Genomic DNA, 12,104 nt, shown 5'->3' with positions numbered 1-12,104 from the left:
ATAATAAATAAATGTAAAAAATTTACATAGATGTGAAGAATCAGAAAAAATGTAGAAAATTTAAAAACACCAATAAAATTTAGATATTAATAAATGCATGAATAAGTTTGACATATTATGTTTTTGGCCGTGCAATTTTCATAATCTGTTCAATTGAGGAAGCAACCAAAAAACTACACACATTTTGACTGATCAATCAACGGTTATGGGAACAAACATCAACACATTTATGGCTGATTCATAAACACCATATGAGATTAATTAAAATAAGCAATTCATTTAAGTTCCATATGCTGCTTCCAAATTAATACTCAAAGTTTGAATAGTGCAAAATAGATGAAGTTTAAAACAATTAAGTTAGATCCATTTGCAATAACAGATGAAGTTGAAAACAATTCAATTTTCATTCGCAATAACAGACGCAATATCTTCAAGAACATTAGCTGAATTGGAAAAAATATTATATTTGCTCAAGTTCATTGATCAAGACAAGTTTATTGAAGACTTGTGACATTCCTAAAAATCTACAAAAACTTCAAATTTGTCCCAAAATGGAGTTTGCTAGCTTCAGAAACTTTGACATTAGATGGAGATTCTTCAACACTCTTAAGTTTTGTGGAAACTCCCATCAAAGTCCCCATAGAACTCAATCTAAAAAAATAAAAAAAGAAACAAAAGTAGTTTTGAAAGGTGAGATCGCACGATGCAGCCCGGTGACTTACAATCATGTCTACACTACTATAGTTGTGATGACAATGCAGCACAAAAACATCCCCAACTCAATTGAAAATGAGTCAACGATTTGAAATGATCTTAATCCTTTAGTTGAAATGCTATAAATCGAAAAGGCAGATGAGTGTCTCCCAACTTCTTTCTTCTTTAAAACATACACAATAGCACTAAACTTTGAGTTGGGAGTGATAACTCCAAGCTTCGCCAAAACTACCCCTCTTGCAGAAAACAATAGTCAGTTCAAATTTCAGTAAACAATTCAAGTTAGAAATTAAATGATTAAAAAACTTTGAAAAAATATTTTTGCACTTAGAGCCCATTCCAATTCAATGTCAGCATAGCATCCAAAATTCAATCGGCAAAGTATGTATTATCTTTATAAACACTAAAAGCATTTATAGTAAAATCAATGTGGAACTAACAAAACTAACCACAACCTTACCAACTTTAGCAAACAACACTTTGTTACCCTTTTAACTTTTCATTCAAACGAAGCTTCAAGGATACATGCTCTTATGTTTGAGTAGCAGTAGCAGCCATGATAGTTGATACTAACAACTATAATTTAAAACTAAATCTTATGCTGATGAACTTCTTTTCACGCAACAAAATGTTCAGCTACTAAACTATATGACAAACTTCTAAAAGTTTGCTATTATGAGTAATATGCATATAATCAAGAAAGCTCACCTATGAGTAATATGCATATAATCAAGAAAGCTCACCTATGCATGGAAATTCACTTGGAGGTATGAGGACATAATTCTTGCTTTAGTGAAAGAAATAAAATTCTTGTCCTATCATCAACTGATAAGGGATGCAACAACCCCAAAATACCATTGTTTATAAAATTCTTGTCATATATATATATATATATATATATATATATATATATATATATATATATATATATATATATATATATATATATATATATATATATATATATATATATATATATATACAGGGAGCATATCAAGTGAGAGTATTTTAAAATGGGAGATGAGAAGAATAAATATCAACCATTAGATTCATCAAGAGAGAGAAGGTTAATGCATTAATGGGACTATTACTTTCTCTCTCTTGATGAATCCAACGGTTGATATTTATCCCTCTCATCTCTCATTTTAAAATGCTATCACTTGATATGCTCCCTATATATATATATATATATATATATATATATATATATATATATATATATATATATATATATATATGAATGAGGTAATTGCTGAATGCTGATAATGATAGGCTAATGTGAAAAGCAAGAGGTAAAAACATCAGATCCTCACCAACATTCGCATCATCTGAAGCGTTATGATTGGATTTGGAAGAGGCGGAACGTTGATCACCTAAAATAAAATGTAGAAATTTTGTAGACAATCATAAAAGTGGCCTAGGGAGGTGTTGCTCCCTCCTTCTCACCTACAAAAAATAATATAAAAGTGACATTAGTTTTTTCCTAAGTTCAAGGTATACAACTAAACCAGATAAAATAAGTTGCATTGGCATAATAGATTATTGAGTCCAGTGAGTAGGTTTAAAATTTGCCAACTTTCATCACTATCTGCCATGTCTAATATCATTTTAAACATTTGTATCCAAATGCAATATGAAGTTCTCGACATAACATGAGGTCATCCATAAAGGACATGTGACACATCATAATATTAGCATGTTCTTCTTCATAAAGCTCCAATTTATTTATTATTAGATTATGAAGCCAGCTTAGCATAACTTCAACAGAAATCTCTGCTATCTAAGATAGGTATTTGTCATCTATCATTGATAACATAATACTCTTCATTGAAAAAATACCTTCATTTACAACTTCAACCGAGAATTCTCAAGTGAAGTGAAAACTTGAATAAATGAAGTTTTTGCCACTGTAGTTGAAGTCGTTTTTCACAAGAGTTTCACTGCCAAAGCAAGAAAATTATGAGAACACTAAATAGATAAACCATACAAAAACTTACTGAGAGAAACATGATACCTTATGGTTTCAACCTTGTCAGCATGACCGCTTTCTTCCCCAAAAGCACTGCCATAATGAAATTTACCACATGAAAACCCTGCTTTTCCTCCAAGAACCTCTATCATCTTTCCAAATGTCATTTGACTGATGCCATAAAAATATTAGTTCACATCCAAAACACTTGTAACATTATACTTACCTTTATTAATTTTAAAATAGTTTTTTAATGTTAAGCATAAAAGAGATCACATCCATTTTACAAAAAGATCCCTTGAGCACTGATACTCTACCGCATAGCACACATTCCTTCGCATCTGTACCTTGCTATGTAATTCCTCATTATCAACAACTATATCATATTTAAAAATGCATTGTGACACCCATATTTAGACATGTTCAATAAGTATATTGGTAAACAACTATATCTTAAGCTTTTCTGAATAAAAAACTTATTGCAAATGATATTGGTGTTTTGGTTGATTTTACTTTATCGACGGCGGCTAAAGTGGCGGTTCAACAGTTTTGATAAATCCAATACATCTCGTCGAATGCCAACACCATATTTAACTCCCTCACGAAAGACAAATAGTAACTTCTCACCTGATATGGAAATCTTGATGGTTATCACATCTGCATCGATATCCATGATAAAGTTTATGATGTCGCTGAAGTTTCAGTAACACATGTGAGTGTGAATCTGCCAAACGACATGATAGTAGAATTAATACAACCTAAGAAAATAAACTCTGAATCATTATTGAAGGTTAGAGCAGGTGAAGTGAAGCTTAACCTGGGAAGTATCTTGCACACCACAGTTTGTAATCCTAACAGAGTGAACTGCCCAGTTTAGATAGAAAGCCTCCTCAGATTTCCTTAGAGGAAAACCTTCTCTTAATGCATCCTCATCAATTTGCATGATGGTAATGCCACCTTACTCAAACTTCAGCAATAGCCAAACCTGAAAATGTTCCAAAGTAAAAGCTGAATAACTAATAAAATGGATTATGAGAAAATGCGACATTCATTCGGCAAAACTGAAACACCGCTGCTGAGCCAACCCAAGCTAATATGATAGGAATGCCTATATCAAGTGAAAATTAAACTTGTGCTTCATGCTCTTTTTTCGGAACAAAAGACATTGCAATAGCATCTCTTTCGAATAGAAAAACGCCAAAACTTATGTCCCCACAATCAACATCCAAAATTACCATGGTGTGCTTTCCTGTGCAAAACCAGCTTCAGTCAGCCATTATGTAAATTAAAGTACAGTGACTAAATCCCAAATAGCATAAAGATAGTATTAATTTATAAATTAAGGGATTTCATTCACCTGCAAGAAAAGTCATGACGCTCACATGGAAAGGGTTTATAATCTAAAGTTTAACAAAACAATAACTAAACAATAACCAATATAACTTGCCTTAGATTAACTTCTTTGTTGCCAATTTCTTAACAGGCATGGCGTCAAATTCTACATTGAATCTCTCAGTTCTATCTTCTGCCACCAATGAAGATGTTTTCAAGACTTGCATCCACATCTCACGTGCAAAATCAATCAAATACTATATACCAAAATTAAATACTACCATTAGAAGAAGATTGCAGAGGTGGTGAAAACTCATCATAAGTATAAGTATTAGGAATATGCTTGCATGCTTCCAACATTTGAGTCATAACTTCAGGAACCAATTTTACCTACACTGAAAAAACACACTTCTTATTCACCAACAAATTACCATAAATAAACGTTAAGAATCAAAGAAGAGGGTGAAAATAGAAAAACCTTATCATTCTCAAAAACTTTCAAACAATCAGACTTACTCCGACAAAAAAATCTCTCTCGACGTTACCCAACACCAGCAGCGTCTCCGCCGCAACCTTTCTCACCGCCCAGTCACGGTTACTCAACGATTCCACAATGCAACGAAACCAACTTCAACGATGCTTCTGATCAGCGTCAACATCGTCGGTTTATCCTTATAAAGAAGATGGAAAAGGGACAAAAGGAAAGAACTTTACCAAAATGATTTGGAAATAAAGATAAGCGAAGAAGATGAAAAATGAAGTGATAAGACGAATACGAAAGTTGCTCAGACTTGGAAAGGAAGTTGAATGGGGTGAAAGAAAGAGAGTTAGGGTTTATGAAATCAAATATAAACGAAAAAGTTGGAAGAGGAAATGAAAGGTTGCAGTGGGGTCAAAATTTTCAAATAAAATGAATCAATTATCTTGAAAACAAAATAAACATTGATTAGGCGTGCAACAAAAGAGAGTACAAAAAAAATCTGTTTCCAAAGATGATGCAATTACTTTAGTCCAATCACAAAACGGAAGAGTGAATAATATTAAAAGGAATTGGGGCAACATTTTTATTTTCTTATATAATAGATTTTTTTTTGTCTTTCCAATATCCTTTCATATCCTTCTATATAAAAAGGTAATTATTTTTTTTACGTGTATCAAGAATCCTTCAATATCCTTTAATTAATAAATAAAATAAAAAATTTAATGTAAATAATTAATAAAAAGGTAATTATTTTTTAAATAAAAGATTTCCTTTTTTAGAAAGTTTATAAAAAATGAGAATTGATGTGAGCATGACACTTGTCAAAATTGCCCAAAAACTCATTTTGCTTTATTATTATGTATGATATCAATGAAGTATAGATTAGTTAAATAATTAATTTGAATTAGTTTCAAATTGGACCTTAAAGACTACGCCTTAATCTAACAACAGCACCCTATTTTAATGTACCCCCTAATATTTTAATTCTTTTTTTTAGATTATAAATTTTATTTACTAATTAGTTTAATAAACTTAAAATTAACTAATTTAGTTCAAATATAAAATATAAAAAACTATAAAATTACACACATGATTCTAATTTACAAACTCTAAGTTTTTTATCAATTCTAAATTCTCCCTTTAACGGATAAATGATGGGTGAATATCTATTTCACCCCGCCTTCGAATCGGTCGACTCTCTATGTCGCACCGGTCAAATATCGAAGTCCCATAAAAATCATGCGCAATCGGTTAATGCCTTTAAGTGATAATCGAATGCATGTCGCTAAGAATGCGTAAATCAATTTAAAACGTTTAAAGATAATTATTTACAACCTTTTTTTTTATACAAGATTACTTATATTCACAATTCAGATTTCAATTTATTCAAAACTCATAATTATTCTAATTAAACTAAAACATTATTTAATTATTCAATACACAAAAATACAAAAATAGGGATTGTATGTCAAACTAAAATTCACCATTAAACTGCGAACTACGAACTACGTTAAAACTCTAAAACACTTTCAACATACAAATAACTGCATACAATCCCATAAAAAACACCAACAAAAACTACGAACTACGTTGACTCTGATCCTCCATTAAGGAGGTACGTAGGCATTCGGACAACCGAAACGAGTCCCCTTCCTCTAAAATTAAGTAGGTTTGAGATTTTATTCTCTACCCTATTGTATACCTTTAACCATAACTTTTTATAAACCTTACCGTAATACTCTTACCCTAAAAGACATGTTAAAACCTTAAGGAAGGGTCGAGGGTGCCTAATACCTTCCCTTGACCCTAACTTCTCAACTTAGAATCTCTTTAATTAGGTTTTTTTCCCGTATTTAGCCTTATCCTTAGAATAGAATAAATATAGGTGGCGACTCTGTAATTTAGGTTATTTAACTTTAAATTTTAAAGTCGGTCGTAACAGCTGGCGACTCTGCTGGGGACTTAAAGCAGAGAAGCACTTGAGGTTTAGGGCATGTCTCTTTGTTTTAGATTTTGGGTTTTATGGTTTATATTTATTTGGTAATTTCTTTTTTTATATATTATCCTTTACTTTATTTTTTTTTTAATAATGTTAAATATTATTATTTGAAATATTTGTTTGCCTCATTATTGCTGGGATATATATAAAATTGTTGTTAAACATTAAGTGTGGGAATTGTCACTAAGTAAGAGGAGACTTGCATCGCCTACGAGCTTTAGTGACAATTCCACTCAGAGTGGGCTGAATTCCGAGAAATATCTTAGACGAGGCTAGACCTTGTCGAGGGTATGATGCGGAATTTGGCTGATCTCTCTGGGAACCTACCCCTAAAATTCAAACTTCATGGACAAAAGAGTCTTTCTAAAATCCAAAGAAACAAAAAGTTTCAGAGGATACGAAAGTGCCCCATGAGACCCTTAGAATTAAACCACCTTTGGGAAGGGTAGAAAATCCGTAGGACGAACGTATGAACCCACGTACTAAGGTAATTGTATCATCCCATCCTTCATGGGAAGCCTTCTCGAGAAGGACATTGTTTTGTAAGCCTAAGTCTACGTAGGATCACCTCCCACGATTATCATCCCTTAGACTCATAAGGGTATTATTTCGCTTAACCTGGATCCCTAGCCTATAGGGATTCCCTTTTAATCTGACATTGTCTATAAGACCTCTAAGATTTTGGTTTAAGTGGACGTCCTTCTATTCCTTAATGCGCAACATGTGACCTTATGATGGCCACGTGATAAGGAGACTCTTGATGGATCCTCGAGCGCTCGTATACCGTATATCCTTAGTCAGTATACAATCCTAGTCGTCCGTTCATTTGACTTTAAATATACGCCTTTAGATATCTATTATGAGGGCCATTAGATCTAAAGAAAACGGTCCATAGGATCTGTGGACATCAATTCGTTTATTAGACTTTGAATTTGCGCCCTCTGATATCTATTCTGGGGGTCATTATATTTGAAGCGAACGACTCATGAGATCTGGTGACCATCTCGAACGATCACCATGTGTTTATTTCCACGCATTCCCTAGCCTGTAGGGATTCCTTTTTGAAGATCTTGTTCTTCCCCCGAAGGACATCTTCGTTAATGTACATCACCTCGCCTCTAGATGGCCATGAGATTTGGTGACTGTCTGAAACGGTCACAATGTGCTCTCTCTTGTGCGCCTCCTAACTTGTAGGATTTGGACTCTCGTCCATACATCATTCATCCCTAGCCTGTAGGGATTCCCCTTCGTCCGTCATTTTTCCTTAGATAGGTTGTGTTCTTCATATGGAACCTTCCCACGAATGATGACTTTGCTTATGAACATTGCGTGGCCTCCAAATGGCCATGGGATCTGGTGACTGTTAAACGGTCACCATGTGCTTTCTTCTACGCATTCCCTAACCTATAGGGATTTCCTTCGTTGTATCATAATCCCTAACCTGTACGAATGTCTTTCCTTGTACCCACGCATTGTCACACACTCATGCCTTTGCATTTCCACCTTCGACCTCATCCAATCTTTGTTGTGCTAGCTGATTTCCCGAGACCCGTGAAGAACTCGAAAAGGTCTTAAACTGTGGATAGAGGAGAACTAACCATTGGAGATTCAAATGAGTTTGGTTCTACAAGGAGAAAAGGTTACCCTTCACTATACAAGTTGTGTGCCTATGCCTCAAATTCAATTATCATTGGAGATTCCCCTACATCGAGATCAACTGTCTTCTCAACAAAATTTGTATGCCCAAGGAGAGTCAAAAATCACCCTTTACTTCTACAAGTCAGAGAACTAAGAAGTAAAACAAATCATTGGATCAACAAAGGGGAATTTCCTTAGGATCAATAGGTTTTATCATTTTAAATTGTAATTTCTATAATTGCTAAGTGTTACTTGTTGTAAACGTTGTACCTTTTGATTAATAATTTTAATAAAATAATCATGCATGTTTTGAAAGAAATCCATTCGTTTCACTCTTTCATATATGTGAATATCAATACTTTTCCATTGCAATTATCAACTTTCCACTTCCACTTTAAACAAACTTAAGGGAGAATAACGAAATATAAATAACCGAATTTTGCTAAACGCATGCTTTCAATGTAAGACCGAGCTGATGAGGTAAGGCATTGTTTCAATCCTTAAACAGTGGAGAAATAAGGAGATAATCCGTAGTCAACCCCCTCGCGCTAGAAGTTGGAGTTGTTTCTATTTTTCAAATAAACCTTAATCTTAACCAGGGGCAGGGTAGATTTCGATTAATTCAATGGTACATTCTATTCTCAAGAGAATCAGTTAATCTAAGCAAAGGTTCAAGCACACTCATTCTCTCGCAATCATCATCTAAAGTCGAGGAAACCACAAAGATGAAGCTTTAAAAATCAAACATGGCAGTCAGAACGTTCAAAATGAAAAAAAAGCAAAAGAACGATTTCAAAAAAAGAGGAGGGCTCGCTAAGTCAAAAATAAAACTTAGGCAAAAAAATCAGGGCATCCCGATGGACCGCAAATTCAAAATAATTGGTTCATGCAAAAATAAGGGATTAAAAACAAGGAAATAGGAGAATAATCTCGTGACTGCCATCTCAAGAATCATCTAAGCTTATCATCAACGTTTGAACCTTATATACACTCCTTGTTTATGAGACTACAAAAATTCTCTTGGAGACTGGACGCATCTATTGGATTAATCGAATTTAGGATTGGAGAATATCAAGGAGAATGGGGTGGACTAAATAAATTTTGAGCCATATATCCTTTGTTTCTTAAACCACGAACCACGGCCACGATATAACATTCAAAAGCCCTAATTGAAGCAAGGTTAACTTTGAAAGCATACTCGGCAAAATTTGTGTTATACTGACTCCCATGTTTGTTAATTATTGCTAATCACTTCGTTTCTTCAAACATCCATCTCTAATCATCCATTTCTATTTCACAACGAACTTCAATTTCAAAACTGGCATGTGCATAACTAAGAGTTACTTCTCAAAGGGTACAACTTTATCTACGAAGAAATACTTAGCATCAAGGAGATCTCGAATTTGGTCATTTCCAATAAACTCCTAAATAGGGGAACCACATCTAGGGGGTTCTCCTAATCATGGGCAAAATCCCAATGATTATAGGGGCACATAATCAAAAGATCCTATTGACTAGGGGCATTCATTCTAAGATTCAATCAACATGGGTCACATCTCTAATCAATAACAATCAGGGGCATATCTTTCAAAAATCCAAATATTGGGGCAGTTCATATCGAATTGATATCACGCCTTCCATATCCTGGAGATCGAGGGCAGGCTTTTCAACTATCAAGTGTTGGGGCAATGCATATCAAATTTGTATGATAAGTGATTCTAAGTCAAAGGCGTGGAGTATCTCAAAAATCAAAATAATTGGCTAGACATCTCAAATGCATACAACAATAAAAACTACGTCCAAGTTCATATCAAAACAAATCTATGCAAATACCTAACAAATTGGGGCAAGACATACTGCGAAGGGGAAAGCTATCCTCATATTTTTACAATCCCCAATAAGTCTCTCTCCTACATCTGCGATCTTCGAGTTTAAAACGAGTATCAGGAAATCATGCTAGCATAACACCCTACCGTCGTATGACAAACAACCTTGTTACATTAGTAACCTCTCTATGCCTTCGTTATCCACGACCCATAATTGAGGCATCATTCAAACATACTTCAATCATGCATTCATCAAAGCACTTCGCCATTGCGTCAAGTCATACATATCATTTCATTCATTTGATATAGCATAAACCTAACTTCGTAGAGCCCAAATCTTTATCGGCACTTTAATATCCATGCCCAAGTCACGCATTACATACATTGGTTGATACATTACACCACACCTTTTCAGGTAGTCTTCTTTAAGACAAATCTTACAATCCTTTCTAGGAACCTCTTCAGGTAGTCTTCTTTAAGACATTATTTTTCTAAGAACCTTTCTAGGTAGTCTTTTCTAAGACATTCATCGTCCTTTCCAAGAACCTTTTTTAGGTAGTCTTTTTTAAGACATCCCTTATCCTTTTCTAAGAACCTTTTTAGGTAGTCTTTCAGATAAATTTTATCCTTTCTAAGAACCTTTTCAGGTAGTCTTCTTTAAGGCAAATTTTCATATCCATTCCAGAAACCTTTTCAGGTAGTCTTATAGAAGACATTACTTCGTTTCACTCGTTACATCAATCAACATATGCATGAGCATAAACATTATCCATACATACAAACATGCATAGACATTACACGTATTCAGACCGACACACACAATACGATTCACCTACGAACCTACGATATAACTTTGCACATATAGTATGTGCAGCACCAAGTTATCTATTTATATACTTCTTACCCTAAAGGTTGCGTTAAGAAAGTATAAAATCAGGATCTGAGAATGCTTGCTACCTTTTTAGCAAGTTAATCCTGAACGCATAAATCAGGGTCTATGAATGCTTGCTACCTTTTTAGCAAGTTAATCCTGCACGTATAAATCAGGGTCTGAGAATGCTTGCTACCTTTTTAGCAAGTTAATCCTGCACACATAAATCAGGATCTGAGAATGCTCGCTACCTTTTTAGCAAGTTAATCTTACACGCGTAAATCAGGATATGAGAATGCTTGCTACCTTTTTAGCAAGTAAATCCTACACGCGTAAATCAGGATATGAGAATGATTGCTACCTTTTTAGCAAGTTATCCTACACGCCCAAACGAGAATCTATGAATGCTTGCTACCTTTTTAGCAGGTTAATTCTCTATTTTTTTCAAACTCTATTGAACGGATCTCAAACGGAGTTCGGAATCACGTTCCTTGCCCTCTAGGTCGCGGTAAGAATGCAGAATCTTCGTTAAACATTCTCGGCTCTATTATAAATTTAGAGTCGACATTCGTACTCCTTACCTCATAAGTCAAAATGAAGGAGCGAAACATGTGACAAACATATCTCGTGGTTATGATTGTCAATCTTATAGCGAAACGAATATGTCAATTCACAAACCTTGGTATGGATAAGTTAACCGCGTCATCTATGCCTATTTACTGGTCAAATTTTGGGGTTTTCCATTATTTAATTTCCCTCCGATCTGAATGTACGAGAACTGCGCACTCTCACACCCTTCAATCGAAGAATAATTAAATAGGGGCAACTGTCATACCCCAAAATTTACCCTATTATTTTAATATATTAACTTTTTTTAAAAATTAATTTATAAGGGGTGTATTCAAAAATAAGGGTGTTATTGGACTTAACATTTTGATTGTTAAGCCCATTCCCTTATAAACCTCTTAAAATTAAAATTGGAGTGTGATTAGTATTAATTGGGCCCAAATATTTGACTCATTTAACTTTATTTCTTCTATTTATGCATTTTTTAGGAATATAGAAAATAAGTGTTAATATAGGATTTTATTTATTTTATTATTAATTATTGGCATTTGTTTTATTATTTATGTTTCTAACTAACTTATATGATAATGTTTTTATTTATTATTTTCTACTTTTAGTATGTATTTAATTAACAAATAAATTTAAATTTTTATATTTATGTATATACGTATATACTTCCAAAAAATAATAATAAGTAAAATATTTAG

This window comes from Vicia villosa, unplaced genomic scaffold, assembly GCF_029867415.1.
Source record: "Vicia villosa cultivar HV-30 ecotype Madison, WI unplaced genomic scaffold, Vvil1.0 ctg.000700F_1_1, whole genome shotgun sequence".
NCBI lineage: Eukaryota > Viridiplantae > Streptophyta > Magnoliopsida > Fabales > Fabaceae > Vicia > Vicia villosa.
The sequence above is the reverse complement of the archived record's forward strand: the minus strand, read 5'-3'. Positions refer to the sequence as shown.